The 20,732-nt window shown below is 46.7% G+C and overlaps 1 long non-coding RNA gene across 1 annotated transcript; it reads left to right on the forward strand.

Annotated features, from left to right (window-relative positions):
- Positions 1-6,907: 6,907 nt before the first annotated feature.
- LOC134477224 (uncharacterized) lies at positions 6,908-19,806 on the forward strand. The gene is made up of 2 exons (XR_010049123.1): positions 6,908-8,256; positions 8,372-19,806. It is a non-coding gene; the product is annotated as an uncharacterized LOC134477224 (long non-coding RNA).
- Positions 19,807-20,732: the final 926 nt, after the last annotated feature.

Consider the following 20,732-nt stretch of genomic DNA (forward strand, 5'->3'; position numbering starts at 1 on the left):
TAGACACAAGGGAAGGAGCCCGATTGAAAGCTGGCCTGGCTTTATCCATTAACTGAGCTGCTTAGTTCTGGGTTGAGCTGAGGGGTATCAAAGGCTCTGATATTTCCACTGGCTTGCAAACACTTTCCCAGGGAGGAGGAGCTGCATCTTGCACAGATGCAACTTTGCAGTTCTTACCTATTCAGCCTGCTGACTCAGTTTTCCTGTGTCTCACGTGGTAGAGAAGCCAACCTCCCGTGGCGTGGAAGCACAAATCACTCACTTCTCCGAATGACTGTGCTTGGGGTTAGCAATGCGTCAGCCGTGTTCCTCATGTTAGTTAAGTCACCCACAGAGATCTTATCTCACATTTCTGTTACTTGATCTCTTTTCTTGATTAAATAGCTACGGACAACTTTTGACATTAGGAATCCAAGATCTCAAGTTCAAAGGGAGGGGGGATAAAACAAGGAGCTTAAAAACTCAACATCTGTAAGTTTCAACACCGATTGGGTTCAGTTTTCATTCCATCTTTACTTCTGTCATTCCTGCTTTCTTTCCTTCCTCCACTGTCTTCTGTCCTCTGTGCGTTATGAGGGGGACACTCTATCAGCAAGTGTGTATGCGAAACTTTTCTGCTTCACGTACTATGTAGAATGCACACTTCTTACTCCTGAAGAAGCCAGGGCATCATGGGAGAAGTAGAGGAGAAAGTGGTCCAACTTGGTGCTCAGAGACAGCGGTGAGGAGTTAAGGGGAGACAAATGCAGGAGAGGGAAGGGAAAGAAAGACGCTCAGAGAAGATGAATGCAAAAAGGTGACTCCCAAAGAGTTATTTTTAGTTAGAGTTACAGGAAGCACATGAATTACAGAACTATGCTACTGAAAGACCCAACAGAGGTCACTCCCAAGGCATGTCTCTTTCAAAAACATGCTAGAACTTGTTTTCCAGGTAGGTCATGTTTCCAGGGAAATGCAACGCTAAACATGATTGGTTATGAAATGCAACCATGTTTGAGTAAATAAAAGGCATTTGTTAATCATTAAACCCTGAAGAACGTTCTCTCTGGAATGATAAGGCTTAATAGCAATATTCTTGGGGTCAGTTTCACCTAACTGTTCCTTAGGCTCCCCTCGGGGTCCTGACCACTGAGTTTTCAGCACTGAATGGAGGGGATGGTGTGGTAGGGAATCTAAGAGCCCAAGGATGGAAATCATTCTGCAGAGATCATGCTTCTAGATTTGAGCTTGGATTAACTTTCTAAGGTTAAAACCCTGCACAAGGGCGTTCTGCCTGGCTTCTGCTGCTGGATCAGGAGACGCTGGGGCTCAGCCGCCAACTGTGGGTGGATTGTGCTGCACAGAGGCAAGGTCTTCAGAAGGCAAATGGAATCAGTGCCTCTGGAGATGAGATTCCAGAGAGATCCATGACCCACACTGCGTGAAAATAGCAAACAGCTGTCTGTGAGGTAGTCCTCACTAGACAGGAATCTGCTGTGCCTCCAGCCCTGGGCTTGGACTTTCAGGCTTCAGAATTATGAAAAATGAACTTCTGTTCTTTACAGGACACCCAGTGTCTATGATATGCTATGTTACAACAACCTGGATGGCTACAGACAGGGGCTTTGAAGAGCATAGGCATGGAAGAAGGCCTGAATTTTGCCTCTAGCTCTTTGAAGCTATGAGATATTAGCAAAGTTCCTTCTATTTGCTGTATGTTGGTTTCATCATCTTTCATTTTGGGATGTTTTTACCCGCCTTGTAGGTCTGTGGTGCTGTTTGCATGGGGCAGTACACAGAAACATGTGGCAATGATTTATTATTATTATTAATTATTAGTTGTCCAGTTTTGTTACATCTTAATTTTTTTCTCTGAATCCAACAAACCTTTTGAGCAGACATTTACTTGAAGGACAAGAAGGAAGAGTGATTACAATCTGGCTGTCTGGGAGCAAACAGCTTCCCTGGGAGGCCTCAGGACGGACTCTTCATGTGCCCTGTACCCCACAGTCCTTTCTGCAGCAAATGCAAAAGGCACATTGGGCAGGGAGTGCACAGGCCCAGGGCTATAGGTCACCTCAGGTGTCCCCGGGCACAGCAGTGCACACAGTCAGGAGAGAGCCTGGAGCAGCCGGGGTGGGCTTCCAAAAGGTGTTGCAATCCCATTTCAGAGGACTCATCTGCTTAGTATTATGCTTCCCCTTATTTAACCCTCAGAGATTTTGGACTCGCCTGGTGTGAAAATTTTTTTCTGTTTAGAAAGAGTTCCACTCATGACTCTAGCAGGCGGCACAGGGGAAGAAGTTGTTTATCCTGCTCCGTGAGTCATCAGTATACTGTGCTTTCGTCAGCCGTGGAATGGCAGACTTGGAAGCAATCTCCGGGCTGGCTTCACTCCTTCTTTTTAGCAGTGGGGTAACAGAGGCCCCAAGAAATCGGGACTGTGCATGCAGTCACTGTGTGGCAGAGCTGCCTGAGGGGACTGGTCTCCTGATTTCAAGTCTTGTGTGATTTAATGGCTCCCTACGCTCCTTGGGATGGCAGAGGGAGGGGAACCATGCCGGGTGCCAGACACACTGTGCACTAATGTAACTTCTAGCAGCTCTGGAAAGAATTCATTTTTAAGAAGGAAGACACTGCACTTAGAATACAAAATAGCCCATCACTCACTCTACATAAAAGGTGTTTAGGTGCTTACATGAAGCCACAGTGCTGGGTACTGGGATACTGAAGAGAACAGGACAAATAAATGTCAGATTCCTTGTTCCTCCTGTATGTGACCTACTGTGTTCTCTCATCTTCTCTCCATTGTGCTCATCCTCACTTGGCTTCATCGGTTGTGATCAGCCCCCAATCCCTGGCAGTCTGGGACGCACCACCTTCCCACAGAGAGCTCCCCTTCTCGCTGGATGTCTGTGCAGCAATCCTGGAGAGGAGGAGAGCTGGTCCTGCTTGGCTCCCCCATTTCTTGGAAGAAATCATAGGAGTGAGGACGCAGCAATATTTACCCATCACCTGTGTTCAGAGGCCAGCCCAGGCATGAGGACAGGGTGCGTGATCACCCATGGTCCCACCAGGATCAAAGAGGATGGAAAGGTCTAGAAGACTGGATGAAAATATGCACGCCAGTGAATGAAACAGAAATTCTGTCTCGGTATATTCACTAGTTACCACCACAGTGTGCACAGCAGAGGTGTAAACTGAGTCCCTGCCATGAGGTATTCAGAGATGGGACCAGTTAAGGCACTTAGCTGTGATTAAGGCTCTGCCCTCGGGATGAGTTAATCCATGTGTGATTAATTAATAGACGAACAAGTTGCCCCAAGGGTGGGTCTGCTGCAGAAACCAGTTGAGTGTCTTCTCTCCCACACGCTGTCTGCCATCTGATGTCCCTGCAGCAACTCAGGGCTCTGCAAGGACAAAAGCCACCATTACACCCTATTCCTTGACCTTGATGCAGAATCATGAGCCAAAATAAATCTCTTTTCTTTATGATCTACTCAAGGGTCAATGTTGTGTTCTAAGGACCAAGACAAGAACCACTGGTCTTATTGTATGTGTGCTGTTTCAGTATTGCTTACTGGCAAAGGCCAGAATTCTAGACAGCTCTAAATGAAGTGGGGAAGAACAAACTCAAATGCCTGCTATCAAAGAAAAAGGCACAAATGAAGTGGTCATTGCAATGTTCCCAAGTGCCCTCGCTGGGAAAAGGCATAATCATTGAGAATAAAAGTCTTCACTTTGGGTTTCTAGCACTCTGCCCAAGGAAAAGGAGGAGGAGGGTATGATTCACATCATCTAATGTTGGAAGCTAGTTGCCAAGCAGTAAGTCACACTCGTTTATCTAACACTTGAGATCTGAGTTTTATTTCTCAGACACTTTGGTCTAGGAGCTATTCATGTATATTTTAAAGCAGCAGAGAATCTTTCTACCAAGGTCTGCAGCTTTTGGGTAGAAAAGGTTCTTTCATTAGCCTTTTGTGGAAAGAAAATTTGTCCAAAATTTTTTCCAAGGTGTCATATGATGTTGTATTGTGCTATTAAGAGATCTGGAGTGTTGGGGGGAAAGGAAAGTGCTGAGACCAAATGGGTCAGTTTAGCTTTTACCATATTCCCACCAGAGGAACTGTCCTTTTCCCATCTCTAGATAAGAACCATGAGCACTCAGGGCAAGCAAACTGAATTTAATTGAGAAATTCGCTGCAGAGAATTTACCTCTAAACTGGGTGTAGTGGCGCACGCCTGTAATTCCAGTACTTGGGAGACTGAAGCAAGAGGATTGCTACAGATTGAAGGCCAGCCTGGGCTATGTAGTGAGTTTAAAACCAGGCTGAACTGCATAGCAAGGGAAACAAAAGTTTCCTTTAGAAAGTTTTGTCTTACAACAGTAGTAAAGCTGAATTATTATTACTACATTTTCTTTCCAAGAATAGAAAAAATGCAAATGCAAAATGATCTATTTGTGAAGTAATGCATGAAAATTCTATGAAAAGACAAAAAGAGCCCACTATACCTAAAATGGCATGAACCTGAGAGCCCGAGGGCCTGGACTGTTTCTGGCTCTGCCTGTCTTTTTTATGTGGCCCTGTCAAAATCCCTTCTGCTTTGAGTGCAAATATTTATGAAATTACAAATCCTGGTTACATGACTGCTAAGATTTCTTCTTGCTTTGAATGTCCATATCTAGATTACTTTTTAATAAGATGTACTCTAGAAAATGATGCCTGCCTGACGAAATGATAAAATTGTTTTCCACATGTAGCTTTTGATTTTGATTGGTTATGAACTCTCATATTTACAGAATTTTCTGTGATCTGTTTTTTATTCTAAAAGCTTACACTGGGGCTGGAGATTTAGCACAGTGGCCTAAGCACCTGCCTGGGAAGTGCAAGGTTTTGAGTTCGATCTCCCGAACCAAAAGAATCAAAATATTAAAACTAACTAACTAACTAAATAAATAAATAAATGTTTACATTTTACTGTGAAATATTTGGTATACATCTCACTCATAATACCACTAGTTTGCTCTTAGCAATGCTAGCCCAGACCATCCCCAGCAACTTAGTAACTCAGTGAGACTTTGCCGTTAAATAAAATTCTGGAGCTGGAGATGTAGCTCAGTACAAATAGTTTGTGCTCTCAGACTAGCTTCTTCACTGTACCAGAAATAGCAAAAGATTCAAAGCTTTCTTAAAGTTTTCTCTGTGGCTTCTCTTTTGGACCCGTGCTTGGCTTTGTTAATTGTGAAAGTGAGCTCTTTCCTATTGCTTGCTTTGCTGAAGGCTTTGACATAAAATTGGAGTCAACTTTCTCTACCTCCAGAGAAGGGTTCCGAGAGCCCAATAAGAACAAGAGCTCAGTTCATTCTCCCACCCGCAGATTGCAACCCAGGTTGACAACAGGGGATGAGAGCTTCATCTAATCTCCTTGAGATTCTCCCCCTAGTCCTGCAAACAACTAGCAAAGTTCTTCAGAATTGCTAACACCAGCATATGGTTTTGCAGTCTGCAATTCCTTTCCTTATGTATTCCTCTGAGTGATCACCACAAATCTCTCTGCAAGCAGGCAGCATTTGTTGTACACCTTAGATGTGACAAGGGAACCCCAGAGGGTCCCACCAAAGCCCGAGATAGCGAGAAAGGAAGGGAGGAAACCAGCCGAGGGAGATGAGTGCTGGCTGATCTTTAGCTGGGACTTCCAGGGGGCACTGTGTAGTTGTCCTGGGACTCAAGAGCCCAGTTCCCAGCTCACCTAATACACAGGTGTCAGTGTGTCCTCAGAAAACACAAATGCCATTCATTGATAACTGACCAGCATCCAAGTTTATTTCAATGGGCTCCAAAACATGGTCAAATATCAAAGGCCTGAATTTAGAAAACCTGGAATCAGAACAACCCGACTGCTGCACAAACTCTGCCTTCTGCTCAGAAATAGCTCATAGTATGGAGTCCGGATCTTACCCAGGAATCTATCCAGCGGGGCAGACCTGACCTTTACCTCTGAAGTGTTTGGTGTGGCCTGAGGTTTGGTTTGTAAAAAGCGGTTATTTAAGATGTTGGAGGAACCATAGCACGTGGACATGAAAGCTGGAAACAAAACAGGAAGCAACAAAATCATTGATTTGAAGCCCTTACAAAAATAACAAATGAAAAATTTACAGCTTTGCCTTCGTTATTGGGAAACACTGGAGTGTGTGCTCACCCAGTGCAGACCTGAGCTGTCTTCCTGCAGCTCTTGCTCACTTAGTCATCCTCTCTGCCTTTTTGTTCCCAAGACAATTATTTGCCGTCTGTCACTGCCGGCGTTTGTGAGACGCCACGCAGACCTGAGCGCCCACTCCTCCGTCTACTCTGCCTGTCTGAGTTCAAACTTAGTGTTCACTTGTTTGGAAAACTCCCCCTCTGTTGCTCCTGCCCTGTCACTGCGAGCTTCCAAGGATAATTCCAACCCTCTGATCACCACTGATTTACCCTTCACTATGTTATTCTTTAAAAGTTTCTTTCTTTTTTTTGTTTCTTTCTTTCTTTCTTTCCTTCCTTCCTTCTTTCTTTTTTTGTAGCCCTGGGAATTGAACCCAGTGCCTTTGCACTGAACTACATCCCCAGCCTATTATTTTTGTTTTGGTTTTATTTTGAAGCATAGTCTTGCTAAGCTGATAAGTTGGCCAGACCTGGTTGGAACTCGTGGTCCTCCTGCCTCAGCCTCCCACAATGATAGGATTTCAGATGTTCATCACCACTCCTGACATCACTGGTCTTAATCTTACAACCTCGGCAACCCTGCCATCACCATTTGTTGGTCCTTTCCATTTGCACCAATGGTCACCCAGAGTTAACATAAGAAACTGCAGAAAATCTGTCCATAATACTAAAGATATAAAATATTTAGTCAAGGAGGGCCTAAATCCCACAGCAATGTTCCACAGGAGTCCAAATGAAAAACCAGAGCTCATAACAATGCCTCCCATGAGTCCAACTGGAGGTTCACAGTCCACAAGAAAGACTCATGCTGGTCTCTTTTACAGATCCATGCCTAGAAGACCCAAAGATCAGCAGTGGAAGCCAGAAAGTCTATGTCGGCGGTGTGAAGGAGCTGTGATGGTGGGATGAGGGTTCTACGCTGGGGCCAAGAAGTCACAATCACAAGAAAGACCAGGGCTGTCCTGAAATGCACTATAGCCACCCTCAGCGATACGAAGGCCGCGAGCTCCTCCAACAATAAGCACAGGAAGTACATGCCAGGAAGCCAGCGTGAGGAGTTCATCCTGGAGACCAAAAGGCACACATCTTCCCCTCCAGAGCCAAGAAACAATGCTTGGAGGACCAGAGCTTCTCCAGGAGAACCACAGCTCAAACAGCAGTGCACAGGAGATCCCACAATACCTCAATGCCTCAACGCATTAATGTGTCAACACCACTTCTCCTTCTCTACATCTCCATTTATGCTGGCAACCTTCCTCAAGTCAAACATCTACACTCAGCAGCATGGTGATTCAATTCCGCTGGTGTTGACCACCAGTTTTTAATCCATGACAGCCACTGTTCAGCAAATTAAAATAAAGGATACATTTGTATTTCATGTAAGCGAATCACTTCTAGTGTGAATACGTTTGGAGCATATTTGGGGCCTGAAACGAGGGAGAGGACTGGGGCAGGAATGACTACTCCCAGTCACAGAAAAGGAAACAGGAATGAGGAGGGTTAGCACAGTGGCCCGAGACGCACGGCAAGAAGAGCTGTCACTGGGATTTAAACCAGGGCTGCTGACCCTACAACCCGGGCTTTCCCACGACAGTGTGCTGCTGCCTCTACTGAATGTCACAACAATCCTGCAGTGCATGACAGTTTTCAAAACACTTTCAGATGCACGATCTTAATTAATCTTCACAGGAGCCTTATGAGGAAGCTGTCACATCTCATTATTTCTGAGAGACTCTTTGCCTTTTTAACTCTTTAACATCACTGGCTCCCGATGCATTTCATTGTCACGTTGTACACAAGCCTCATGGACCATGCTGTGTCTCTCTGCCTCAGGACTGCATAAATGGTGGCATCTTGGATTCAATTCAATGCAACATGGTTATGTACTTTCTGAGCTGAGGTGATACACACAAGGAAGGCTGTTTGGTAGCCAAGGTGGTAGAAAGTGTAATTAATGTCTTTTCAACTTCTTCCTCCCCACAGGCCAGAAGGAAATCGTACACTGTCTCTCCATGATACGCATGAAACTACTGAGTTTGGTGAAATCTTGCAGATCCGCGTTTGCTCCAGACAGGAGGTAACTGGAGTGCCCCCTGCCCTCCTAGGCGACCATGTGAGCTCTCAGCACAGTTCAGCAGGAGGGATGAAGCATTTGGAAAGTGATTCTGATATCTCTCTTCTACCTTTTCCAGGGCAACTAGATGACAACTTCCAGGGCTAGACACAGTGTCCTAAACATGAAAGATGGAGGAGGCAGAGGTGGAAGCTGGCTCTCTGAAGTTGTCCTGCTTCTGGCCGGCCAGCTGGAGTGCAGGGCTGACGCCGTGCAAGGGCTTGCTCCAAGCTTGGGTCCTCGCCCAATGGCTTCATGCCTCAGGCAGTCCTGCCACCGCCTCTTTCCCCCGGAGCTGGGTCTGCAGTCTAGACAGTGCTGGAGGCGATCACACTTGACATAGAGCCCAAACTTCCCAGCATGTCTTCACATAGTCTTGTGCCAACAGCTGGATCGTTGGGCTCCAAAGAGCCAATATCAGGAAGGAAACTTCACTGGAAAAAGAGAAACACATTCTGCAGGAAAGAGAAGAAAAATGAGACCTGATCCCAAGCTGACAGATCTAAAATTGATTTGATTTCCACTTGCAGAGTCACGTTTGTAAGAGGAAGGGGCATCAGTCTACAAAAGGATCACTTCCAAAGGAGTGGGTGGGAAGGCTAAAGAATTGGAGGCATGTGGCAAGGTGATCCTTCTTTGCCTGAAAGAGATTGTCCTAGACCAGGAATGCACCTGCAGGTCCCCCTCTGCTGATAATAATTGATTACACCTCACTCAGCTCCTGTCGCAAATCACTCGAACCTCACATCATAGAGGTCAACATTAATGCTCTCATTTTAGAGGCAAAGAAATAGAGTCTACGAGACCTCAGTGACCTCACTGAAGCCGGCCAATTGGCTTATGAATGGCCGAGCTTCAGGTTGAGACTGGTCAGGCTTTGTGCTCCATTCCTACTTCAAAAACCCACAGCTCCTGGAAGTGTGAGGAAATAGGAATAGAGATCATGTTTGGTTTGAGGAATCTGGCTGAAATCAGGGGAGAAAACGAGGTAGAGTAAAGAGAGAAAAGTGTTTAGAAAGGGCTTAAGGATGAGTGCTGTGTCCTGTGCGTGCCGATGTATAGGAATGCAGACATCTTCAGGATGTGTCTGGACAGGAGGTGGAAGGAGCTGGCATCAGGAGGGTCACAGTCTAAATCTAAGAAGATAAAGACTTAGACTAGGGAAGAGGTCTCAGATTAAAAGAATTGGAGGGTTAGGAAGTGGATGATGGTCTGCTCCCTCCTGATGCAGGAAAGTGTGTGTGTGTGTGTGTGTGTGTGTGTGTGTATGTGTGTGTGTGTGTGTGTGTGTGTGTGTGTGTCTGTCTGTCTGTAATAGCAACCTGCTTCCTCCAAAGCAACCAAATTTGCTCATGGCTGGCAGAGTGGCAGCTGTGCCACTTACACTGGTGCCATTATGCCAGTGACGCAGCTTCCCTTCCCTTGCTCCTGTCTGTATAGCAGAGGGAAGTTACCTCTGCTACCTGTCCTGCAAGCCTTCCCGGAGATCCTCTGCATCCAGCTGGCTAGCATCCTCTTCCTCAGACTTTCTGAATCTGGTCCTTGTTCTTACTCTGGCCTCAAACATTCTATCCAGGTGGCTTTTCATTTGTTTTTGTTTTGTGGTACTGGGATTGAACCCAGTGCTTTGCTGCTGAATTAAATCCCCAGCTGTTTTCTCATGTTTTAAATTTTTGAGACAGGGTGTTGTAACATGCTAAATTGCAAGGGCTGGGCTCAAACTTGCAAACTTGCTGCCTCAGCCTCCCTGGGGCTGGGATTACACGCATATGCTACTTGGAGTAGCTTTCTTCAAGTCTGTCTCCTTTGATACATTCTCAAATCCTTGATGATTTTATGTCTTTGCAACTCTAACACTTGCATCAGCTTCTTGCAAGAAAGAGACTTGAGCTTTTCTAACCAGGGGCTCTGGGAGAGAGCAAGGGGAGAGAAACAGGAAAGAAAGCATTTAACTTAGCAAACCAGAAACTAAGAATCTCACTACTCTTTCTCCAAGACCTTTCGCCTTCCTTTCTTCTCCATTTTTCAAAGCCCTTGGCTGTGATCCTCTTGGGGGAGGCATCTAAGAGTCTGAAAGAGGAAACTCTGCTCCTAAAGCACTGGTTCCAGTTCCAGTTCTGGTTCTGGTTCCGGTTCTGTGTCAGTGACTGGGGCAGCTCTGAAGTTGATAAAGTTCTTTCTCTTCATTAACATCTCTTGCATCCAGTGACACCTCTCCAATGCAGTCACCGTGATTGCACCAAAGATGAAAATCAGGGTCATCTCAGGAGGTAAAGATGGTGTCCAAGGTTACCTAGTTACCAGTGAGCAAGTCAGAACCTGAAGCCATGCTGATGCATCCCCAGGGCTTCCTTGCTCTGTGATGAACCAAAGCTCCTCAAGCTATGAGGATGCTGTCGGGCTTGTGAATCAGTTACCCCAGCGTCTCAGCTGGGAGCAGGGCACAGTTCCTCTGTTCCCTGCTGGCCTTAAGGTCCCACTCAGGAGCCTGGACTGGGCAGGGCCTAGTGGGTACCACATCCCAGACAGGACACCTGGACACATGGAGGTGCACTAGTAGATTTGGATCTGTGGGTTTTTTGTTTTGTTTTGTGTTTGCCATAGCCCAGGATAGATCTCTTTTGATCAAATGGTTTACTGTGTGCTGTGGCTGTAGCCAGGAGCCACTCACAGCTCAGGGAATCGTTGGATCCCTTGAGGAGCTTGTGGCTTGCTGCAGTGGGGCAGGGATGTGGGGGCATCCGCGAGGGCTGAGGCGGCCATATTGTTGGCAAGGAAGTTTGGATGATGACAGTGGTGTGGGCAGGATGTTGTTTATACAGACTACAGGGGGAGCGCCCTGAGAGCCTCCTCCAGGCACACTGCAGGTGCTCAAGTGGGCCCATCCTCAGTCACCCCAGTGCTTGGGAAGCAGCCCCTCCTTACTCACCCCAGGGCCTGTGGTCATCACGCAGATGGCATGGCCACTCTGTTCTCTATGCTGAGTGATTCTAACTTGGTATCTGACCTGCTAAGTTGGTGTCTCTGAACCCTAAGTACGTGTATGGAAATTTGCAAAGATTAAGGAATTTGCCTCCAGTGGACAGGGCACCATTGCTGGCCTGCCAATGGCTTCTGCTGAGGTCACTAGGGTGGCAGCTGTCAGCATTGGAACAGGAATCAAATGTCCCTGCCTGCACAGCTCAGCCAAGGTCTGAATTCTGAGCTGTGAGCTTCCCACCCCACACTGATCCCAGTTTTCCACCCTCTCTCTGCTCCTTTCTTCACTTCATGGGAGGGAAGAGCCCTGAGGCTCATCCATAGGCAACTGCCAATACCAGAGAGATGTCGGTGGCTTTAGTCCCCTGGACTGGGCAGCAGACCTTGCCTTTTTATCTTTGGCCATCCCAGCTGCACACTAAGAGCTGGGAACTCTTCCTCCCACCTCCTCCAAACTCCTCTACTCTTTTCCTTTCTGTCCTGCTTTCCGTCATGAGCTGTGTTTGCAGTCTGACTTGAAGTCCTCCATCCCCCATTCAGCATCCTGAGGGAGCTGACCAGGGTCTGGAAAGGGTCTGCAGTGTCCTCTAGCAGGGTGAGCTTTCCATGATACTCAGAATGGGAAGACAAGCAGGACAGATAGAGGATCTCAGAATCCCTATGCACGCAGGCAGGAGAACAGTATCAAGTGTCCAGATCTCACGGAATTTGGAAGAATCCCAGGAAAATAAGCACTAAGTGTCTGCAGCATACTTCGATCTGCCAGGAAGGAAGGAAGGAAAGGAGAGAAGAGACAGAGCAAAGGAGAGGGGTGGAAAGAGCCACTGAGTCCAGCATTCCTGACTCCTTCTCTGTGTCTCACAGTGATGAATGCTTTGAGACTGGAATGAGAGATCGATGTTTCTAGTTCACATTCATCAGGAAACAATGTGTGACTTTTGGCAAGTCATTTCTCACTTTAAGCATTTTTGGAAACACTCTAGCTTCCTCCCCACGCCTATGGATCTCAAGGTGGAATCTTTGTCGGCCAGACTTCTTTCTGCGGTTGGAACAAAGCTGTGAACAAGGACAGTGACCGGCGTCTGCCCACTCCATGCACAGGCCGCTGGGGTCCTGGCAGGAGTGAGGCCAGGAGGTGCGTGCAGGTGCTAATGAGGGAATGCATCCAACTGTCAGTAACTGGTAACAGACTCAGACTTACCTGTCACCGTACTCATTTACCCAGATGCCCTGCAAGGAGTCAGGACCACTTTGCCGCCAGGTTTTTCATCTAGGGACAGGAGCAACTCCAAGCAGTGTGTCTGTCTCAGGGCTGCTGTCTTGCGGCCTCTGCCCCATCAAAGTGGCCTGGCTTGGCCAGAGCTTGTCCTCTCCACAGCTCCTGCTGGGTCTCCAGTCTAACTGCAGAGGAATGAAGAGGAAGCAGGGACTGGGAGCACCCAGCACTGGTGGGATAGGTTAATACCTTTCTCCAGAGGCTTGCTCGGTTCTCTCCAGACTGGATCTGTCACCCAAAGCTGCCCTGAGGAAAAACAAACCCAAAGCCCTTCTTCCTCTCATCTGCACACTTTCTTCTCTGCACCCAGCCACTTCCTGGCTGCTTTTTGGTTTTTTGCCATGGGGTGAAGCAGCCGTGGTTTCCCTAGACGCTGACCAATGTGGTTGACTGATGCTGGACTTTCAGCCCCCAGAAGTGATAACCAAGTAGATTTCTGCTCTTTATAAGTTACCCAGGTCCAGACATTTCGGAGAATGAACCCAGGGCCTTCACACTAAGCTAGGTCTCTAGACCGTTTAAATTTTTTTTTTTTTCTTAATTTTGAGACAAGATCTTGCAATGTCACTAAGTTGCCCAGGCTGGTCTGAGAATTGCGATCCTCCTGCCTCAGCCTCCCAGAGTGCTGGGACTGCAGGCTTGGGTCACCATGCAGAGCTCATTTCACTTTTTTCTCATAGCAACAGGAGCTGGATTAAGTCACCAGCATCCTCAGTGACTCCTTGCCACTCTGAGTCGGGGTGACTTGTGTGGGGTGTCCCTGTTGAGCATGTTGCTGAAGTGACCCCCGAACAAGCTGGGGAGGATTAGATGTGCTCTAAGATTCCCTGCAATTTAAGATTGAGGGGCTCAAGCCATTGCTGCACCTGGAAGGCAAGGGTGTAGGGAACGAAACAGGTATTCCAGGAAACCAAGGTCTTTAGGATTTTTAGAAATAACAAGGTTGGCGTAAATACAGATCAGCAGTCAGACTAACAGGCCCGAGTGCAGAGAACACATGAAGCACTTATCCTAAATCAAGGTGCACCTTAATCAACTGGATCTGGATTTATAAAATAAATGAGGGAATCTGATACTGACAAAACACAGTTTTAAAGATGGGGGTGGATGGGGAAGGGAGAAAGAACTGAGGTGTGCAGCGTGTACAGACTTCCCACAGTCACGTCAGCTTCAGGAACTGCAAACATGGACACAGAAATAAAAACTTTAGAAAACATCTGCCATCCTTCCTGCAGCAGTCAGAGCATGATCAGGCAACCCCTGCAGGGAGCTGCAGGAGCACTGGGTAGATCAGATCATGGAAATACAATCTCCTCCAGGGCCGAGATCGCCTCGCTTAGACCACAGCCCCAGCTGCCTTCCAGACCCCACCTGCAGCCCAGAGCCCCTGTGGGGAGGAGCCCACCCACACCCCGCCCAGCCACAGGAGCTTTGCTGTCTTGTCTTTATGTCTTTTAGACTAATTTTCCTGTCCTCTGAGAAATAAAATATACAGTGAGGACTTCTTTGTTTGCAAAAACATAAACTGTCAAAGATTATGCACAACGATGTAGTTGTTGAGCTTTGGAAAGTAAACAAGAAGGAAGGGAGAAAAGGAACAGAGAGAAGAAAAGAAAAGAAGAGAAAAGAAAGGAAGGAAGCCAGCAAAAAAGGAAGGAACGGAAAGGGAAAAAAATGGAGGAAAGGAAGAAGGAAAGGAGGGAGAGAGGAATGACAGCTGCACAAAAGAGCCCAAGAAGGCGGAAAATAAAAGACTTAGAGAGGACCCAGGAAGACAGGGGAGAAGACAGAGAGGAGAACAAGGGGAGACAGGTGACAGGGTCAGTGCTGGGCGGGGCTGAGCGTGGCCCCCTGATGCCCAGCTTCCCCGCCCAACATGGTCAGGGCTGCCCCTGCCACCGTCTCTGCTCTCGGTGGCCTCCTTAGGAGAGGATTTCTGCTGAGTCCACTTTGGAGGGACACAGGGTCAGCTGCTAGGACACTGCAGAGGGGGCACAGGTGCCAGGAAGGTGCTGGACCTCTCCAGCTCTGCGGTTCCACTTGTGCTTTTTTCTCCAGATTATCTTTTAATGAGGTCACACAAATGTGCAGTGCTAGAAAAGGATGAATCCTTTGATTGATCATTTGGTCCAGTCCTGGGGATGAACCTAAAGTCTTTTTACTGAGCAACAGCCCCAGTCCTTTTCTATTTTTTGTTTGGAGATGGAGTCTCCCTTAGTCACTAAGTTACCCAAGCAGGATTCTTGACTCGGCTCCAACCCTCCTGCCTCAGCCTCCCAGAGTGCTGGGGTGACAGCTATACACCACCACACCTGGCTTGATCACTTATTTGAAAATGCAAAACAGGTGTTCTGTGGCAAATAGAAGGTAGTGATAATCCCAGCTACAGAGGCTCCATGGTTTGTGTCCATCAGAGGGGAGATTGTTTCCATCGCTCAAGCTTCTATTTTCTAGAGATCCTCTGGTCCCCAAGCTCCAGTGAAAGCTCAGCGCAGAGCATTTATTTCCCCTGAGGGATGCCTGCCATTCCCTCTGTTACCATGAAGCCTGCCATTTCCAGCCCTCTCTGCTTTCCAGTGCAATCCTTGGATTTTGTTTTCTTCATGTACAGCGTTTGCTCTCTTCTGCACAATTTCTCTTTCCTTCTCTGAAACTTTGGAAAGTATTTTTGTATTCTTCTATTTCCTGCCTTTTCTTACCAGTTTGTCTAAGGAGAATCAGCTGTTCCCACCATCTGGTCACAGTCTCAAGACTTAAGAAGATTGTTCGGTGATAAGAAATGGCATTATTCCTTGGTTCAGATATTCAGGCTGAATTCAAGAGATTTGGGGGACTCCAAGCTTCATCCGGCTGGGGAAATAACACAGGACAGTTTTTTGATGGTGATAATATTGCAGTAACCATCCCGATGTACACACACACACACACACACACACACACTCACACACACAGGCAGAGGGTGCAAAGCAGACTCAGAATGAGATAAGTCAGACTTCTAAATTCTGCCTCCGTCACTCACAGGCAAGGTGATGTCGGGATAATTACATAATCCTAGAAGGCAGATCGCATTATCCCAGTGCTGGAGAAGAGTGCGGAGAAGTAACCTTGCTGTTCTTTTGCTGAGCACCGCATTACTGCTGTGCAGGTGAGCACATATTCAGGCTTAGCCTCCTCGCCTCCACGCTCAGAACTCAAAGCTGGATTTGGAGGGAAGCCCTGCCAGGGGATGGCTTCCCCTAGACACCTGCTCTGTGGGCGTCTTCAGCTCGCCCTCCCTGGCACTCTGCTAGATACCTGGGTATCAGAAGAGAAGTCTAGCACATCAAGAGCATCCTTGGGACCACCACAGATGCTCACCTTACCTCCCCTCCATGTGATTGATGGAGTTTACTGAGAGCCCCATCCTTTGTGGACGTAACTCAGACGTTTGGGCTTATTTCAAGCAAAGACATAAGTTTTGCCTGTTACAAATCTGTACTGAAGTGGGACAATATAAACAAAACAGTAAGATAAATGTGGAATATGATGTCGAGAAAATGAATGGGGAGAGATGATAATACTGGGGAGGCTGGACAGTGACCTCAGATCAGTCACTCAGGGAAACTTTCTCCATGAGGCAGCAGCTGCCTCTCCTGGAGGAGACCCTTGGGAAAGGGGAGAAGATGGGTAGGAATGAGGGTGTGCGGGCTTCTGGGGCAGAAAAAGGGATATGTTTTGGTTTTATCTTAAGTGTAATGGAATGAAAAGAGGCTGTTCAGCTCTGGAAGTGACTGTTTTTGTATTTCTGTTTTTGGAGCTACCTCTCTGACATCTACGTGGAGAAGGATTTGCAGGAAATGCATCAACAAAATGCATAAAGATATCTAGAAGAACAGGGGAGGGCCAGGGCAGGGTGGGCTGGGGTAGAGAGGTGGACAGGTGCAGGGAGAGTTTCACAAGGCATGTGGAGACAAGATGCAGGGTGCTCCATTCTTGTTCCTTCTTTTTTTTTTTTTTTGAGACAAGGTCTCCTTGTGTAGCTCCTTCTGACCTTGCATTCATTATGTAGCCCAGGCTGGCCTTGAACTGTTTGCAATCCTCCTGTGTCAGCCTCCTGAGTGCTGGAACTACAGGAATGCACGCTCATACCAAGCCTTGGTCTTCTCCGAACAGTCAATGTGGAGAGGTTTAAAAAGTCAGTGAAGATGAGGAAGCAAGAGGCAATCCACAAGCAAAAGAGGTCTGCCAAAGGGCCTGGCAGGGCAGGGCAGAAGCCAGGAGAGGCCAGAGACGCTGCACCTGAGGAAGGACATGGAGGACAGGGAGCTCCAAGCTACCGTGTCCAAGCGCACCGCACCAAGGGACTCAAGTGAGCCCACCTGAATGAAAACGACATGGACAAAGTATCAGAGCTGAAACCTGGAGTTTCACCTTTGTGAAGAGATGGAGGTGGGGTAGGAATCTTGACGTATGTGGCCAGGAGAAGGGTGGAGACCAGTGGGGTGAGGTGACAATGTACAAAGTTGGGCAGAAGGGCAACGGGATGACGGAGCCAAGTTCCGGGAAAGGTGGCCCTGGGAAGTCACCTGAGAGCGCGCCCAGCAGACGGGGCTGTCTCCCCACAGGAGGGACTGTTGTCCTTGCTCTATGCCTAAGCTTCTTTTTCTCTCATTACACCCTCACCTCCATCACCAAGCTCTACTGTTTGAAGTGATTGCTGGGGACAGATGCTGAAAGGAACCACATCAGTCAATAAATAAATCCACCCTCTGGCCTTGCTGCAAGAATCCCCAGCACTTCCTGCAGTGGGTGGGTTAGGACAGGGGACACCCGTAAACTCCCAACACTCCAGAAGTTATGGATTTTTGAGATCAGATGAAGAAATGTTATGAAAACATCTGGGTGGGTCTCAGACTGATTCTTGAGTGATTCATAACCAGAAATGTCTAGAGTGCAAAGTTCTCATCCAGGTACAACCCTGCCTCATTCCCATCACCTCCCAGCCTAAACTTTCCTTTGAGTAGTGCTTCTAGAAATTTCTTTACTCAAATATAAGTGTCTTTAACACCAGAAGACTCCCACCCCTAATGCATTTTATCAAGTGCTCTAGATTTTTTAGGGAGCATTCTTGGGGTGGGTGGGTAGGAAGAGAGCACCCAAGACCAATCCTGGGGACCCAAACACAAGGGACAGCAGGAAAGGAGCAGGCGTGTCCTCCCCCACTTTAGGACCACACTGCCTCATTCTTACAAGAGAGGCCATCTTTTAAATGGCTTCTGTTCAAAACTCCCTCCTGCCCCTCTTGAAATTTCACAGCTGTGAGACAGAGATTTTGAAAGGCGGAAAGACAAGGGGGATTTTTTCCTTCCTTCAACTGCCGTTTCCCAAGTGGTATTAATAAACATCCGAGCTTCAAAAACTTAACTTGATGTTTCTACACCCTTCCCCTTACTGGGAAGGGGTTGGGTTCCCCTGGGTTTCTGTCTTGGAGAATGTCCTACTCCAGTGAGCTTTGTGGTGTGTGCACTGCACATGTGGATTTCCATGTACTTCTGAAATGCATATAAAATTGCATTTTAGCTTTTATACGTGCCCAGTATTGGGAAACTGGTCCTTATTCTAGAGACAGACATCTCAAAAGCATGAGCCCAAAGATCAGTAACATAGGGCATAGAAGATAAAAATACACATAGTCTCTAAACAAAACGACTGGTAGTTTTGGGTCTCAGCTGTCCTATAAGCCATCAGTGTGATCTTGGTTATGCCACCTATTCATTCTGTCTATTTTTTTCACTTGTGAAATGAGGATAATAATACTTGCATGCAATAAACCTTGAGATTTAAATTTAAATAGGTAACGCATTTAAATCACTTGCATACATCCTGTCCAATAAATAATTATTATTCATAATTTAATAATAGCATGCATAGCTACTGAAATAGGATGGGAAAAGATAGTGGGAGGAGAAGGACAGAGGAGTGACAGATGGAAGACAATGGGTTTTGGATGTCCAGGCATTTGAACATCGCTAAGACAAGGACTTACGGGCAGGAAATTTAAACATAGAGAATAGAGTGAAAAGTATCAGCGAAGACCTGTGAACACCCAGATCCTTGAAGAGTCCCTATCTGGAAGCCATTGTCCTATTCCAAACGACCCAGGGTGGCAAACCCACGGGATGGTAACTTAAGACATGTGCCTGGCACATGTTGGATCCCCAGCCTGCACTTGCAGCTGGAGGTTCTTTGTTGACGTCACCCACATGGAAATATGGATCTCGAGGTGACCTGCATTCCACGTGACATGAGACTGTGACTAGGGAGGGGACAACATTACCATGAGTAACTCTGCTCCATTTCCTACCTGGCCTGGGGACAGGTGACACTTGGGGGGCGCTCACGTGCATCCAGAGGAACGCAGTCACTTTCCCATCCCCTCCGGAGAACACACGATGACACTTTTAAAGACATCTGTGAGAGCTCATTTCATAGACAACTCCGTACCTGCCACGTTGCTTGATTTGATGGTGTGAGAAAGGCGGTGTGCTAGAGGAGGAGCAGGACTTTTGAACCCAGGCACTGTAAGGTTGAATTCTTTCTTTCTTTATGCCTACTGTCATGTGATTAGCAAGACCACTACTGGAGTTTGGCTGCCTTGTGCCTAAAACCAAGGCTACTAATCCATCCCAACTTGTGTGATTGGCAGAGAGACTGAGCTAATAATCATGCCACATGCTAAAGACTGTAACAGGCAAACAGTAAGAGACAGGGACTTGATTTGCTGAGGCTATTTTGTCTGATGAGTGGAGATCTGTAAGTGCATGCACCTGGCTATACTTCTCCTTGGTTAGGAATTCCATTAGTGATTTGAGAGTTCAGAAATACCAGGGTGGATAAAGGAATCTGGAGAAGACACAGATGCCTGATTTTCTAAGACTGAGCTTGACATGTGTCATCACCCTGCTGAAAATTTCCCCCTGTTCCCAATCACTTTCAGAATGAAGTCTCCCCTTCCTCTTCCACTGCTGAGGGTTCTTTTGTTCAGTTTGGATAGAAAACATTAAGAAGCAAAATGTGGCTCTTTAGTATCAACATCCTTAAACTTTGAATGCCAGCAAGTGTCAGGGTGTTTAGTACTTAGTGTTTAGTCAGTGATCTGTCTGGAGGAAGGAAGGAACAGTAGTGTATGAATATTTCTTTTAGGAAGATTTCCATTTTAAAGCAGAAAAACTGGAATTTAAAAAAGCAGAAGAATAAAGAAATGACATACAGAACGTCAATGCTGCTATTTCTTACAAAGCTTACTTATAAATATCTACCAAAAGACACATGTGTTTAGGGTTTTTGGAAGGTCATTATGGATCACAGGGCTCTCTGCTCATCAGTGAATTGATCCACTGATATATCCATAAATAAATGTGCTGTTTGGGGAGTGGGGTCTTGTTAAAAGAGAAAGGGCACTGGGGTGATCTGGAAGGGTACATGCGCTCCCTCCTTTCTCCCTTCTCTCTCTGTTTCCTGTCCACCATGATGAGAGCAGCTATCCTCTGCCGGACCCTTCCGCCATGTCCTTCCTGCCTTGGAACCAGCCAGCCATGGACAGAACCCATTAAAGACTGTGAACCAAAATAAACCTCTCCTCCTTTGAGTTGAGGGTGTCAGGGATGCTGTCCCAGCAGTGACTAAGACACACACAAACACATTTATCAGTAAGCTTTGTAAGAAACAGCAATAGGTACTGAGTTCATTTCAGAGTTCATTTTTTCCCTTTTCATTTTCACTGAACGGGCTCGCCAACTGAGCCTGGGGCAGTGTGGCCTTGCCATCAGACAGCATTGGTAGAAACTCAGTTATGAAGATCTGGCCCAGGTCTTTCCTCCTCCTCTTTCTCACCTGGGTCCTCGGGCTGTGTCTCTCCCGTTGCAAAGTGGGAATTTGTATTACAGTTACGCTGATCCCCCTTCCCTGTGGCTTCATACAAAGTTTCTGTTATCTACAATCAATCATGGCCTGAATATATTGAATGGAAAATTTGTGAAATGCTTCATAAGTTTTAAATAACTTTTTAAAAAAGATAACTTTTGTGTTAGTACATTATAGGTCTATTTAATTATTATGGTTGTTACTCTTTTACTACGTCTAATTTATAAGTTAAATTGTAACATAGATATGTACGTACGGGAAAATAGGTAGTATAATTTGGCCT

Source organism: Cavia porcellus, unplaced genomic scaffold, assembly GCF_034190915.1.
Source record: "Cavia porcellus strain 051 isolate PalLab524CR breed Dunkin Hartley unplaced genomic scaffold, mCavPor4.1 scaffold_8, whole genome shotgun sequence".
Classification (NCBI taxonomy): domain Eukaryota; kingdom Metazoa; phylum Chordata; class Mammalia; order Rodentia; family Caviidae; genus Cavia; species Cavia porcellus.